The 1,540-nt window shown below is 35.2% G+C and overlaps 1 pseudogene; it reads left to right on the top strand.

Moving 5' to 3' along the window:
• Positions 1 to 434: 434 nt before the first annotated feature.
• Positions 435 to 547, top strand: LOC123622030 (annotated as a pseudogene).
• The last annotated feature ends 993 nt before the right edge of the window (positions 548 to 1,540 follow it).

Raw genomic sequence — 1,540 nt, 5'->3', positions numbered from 1 at the left:
ATAGATAGATAGATATTATTTTAAAAAAAGAATTCTGCAGTTAAAAAGTACAGTAACAAATTCACCAGAAGGGCTCAACAATAGACTTGAACTGGCAAAAAAATAAAAAGTAAACTTGAAGGTAGATCAATAGAAATTATGCAATCCAAAAAATAGAAAGGAAAAAAAGAAGAAAAATAAACAGAGCCTCATAAATATGGGACACCAACAAGAGCAACCATATAGGTATAATATAATGTGAGTACCAAAGGGAAAGGAGGGAGGGAGGGAGGCAGGGACAGAGAGGAGCAGAAAAAAATATTCAGAGAATTAATGGCTGAACGCTTACCAAAGTTGATGGAAAACAATCTAGACATCAAAGCAGCTCAAAAAACTCCAAGTGTAAGCGCAGAGAGCCACACCAAGACACATACTAATGAAAGTGTTCAAAAACAGTGCTCGCTTCAGCAGCACATATACTAAAATTGGAACGATACAGAGAAGATTAGCATGGCCCCTGCGCAAGGATGACACAAAAAAAAGAAAAAACAAAAAAAAGGAAAGTGTTCAAAAACAGCGGGCATGGTGGCTCACAAGTGTAATCCTAGCACTTTGGGAGGCCAAGGCGGGAACATTGATTGAGGACAGGAGTTCGAGACTAGCCTAACCAAGAGCAAGACCTCATCTCTACAAAATAATAGAAAAATCAGCCAGGTGTGGTGGCACATGTCTGTAGTTCCAGCTATTCAGGGGGCTCAGGCAGGAGGATAGTTCAAGCCCAGGAATTTGAAGTTGCAGTGAGCTATGATGATGCCACTGTACTATGTCTCAAAAAAAAAAGTTCAAAAACAGAAACAAGTGCTCACTTCGGCAGCACATATACTAAAACAAAACAAAACAAAAAAATAGAAACAAAACGAAGGCAAAATAAAGACATTCAAAATTTGAATACAAAATAAAGGCAAAGATATTCAAAAGTAAAATAAACAAAAACTGAGAAGATCCATTGCTAACAGATACTCCCTTCTAGAAATACTTCAAGCTAAAAACTGGTGACTCCTGGCAGTAATCCAATTCACATGAAAAAACAAAGAGCACTGGTAAAGATAAGTATGTTATTTAACAGTATAAATGCATATTACTTCTTTCTTCTCTTAACTAGTTTAAAAAAACCAATTGTATAGAACATACACACAACTGTATTTTTGGAAATATAACATATAGAAATCTAATACTTTTGCAAATAAAAGCACAGAGGAGATGGATGGGAGCAAAGCTGTATTGCACTAAGGAAATGACTTCAAATGGTAGCTAAAATCCACAGGAAGAAATGAAGAAAACCCAGAAATGACAAATAAGAAGGTAATATTAATATAACAAATGCTATAATTACGTCCTAGCTCAATTTCTTTAAAAGACACAAAGTTATATAAAATAATAACCATAAGAAGGTATTGTTAAGTTTGAAATATATCGGATGCAATGTGTAGAGCAATAGCAGCACGCATGCACACACACAGGTAAGAGGGAAATGAGCTGTATAAAAGAAAAGTTTCTTTAT

This window comes from Lemur catta, chromosome 16 (genome assembly GCF_020740605.2).
Source record: "Lemur catta isolate mLemCat1 chromosome 16, mLemCat1.pri, whole genome shotgun sequence".
NCBI classification, from domain to species: domain Eukaryota; kingdom Metazoa; phylum Chordata; class Mammalia; order Primates; family Lemuridae; genus Lemur; species Lemur catta.
This window is presented reverse-complemented; position numbering and strand designations above follow the sequence as displayed.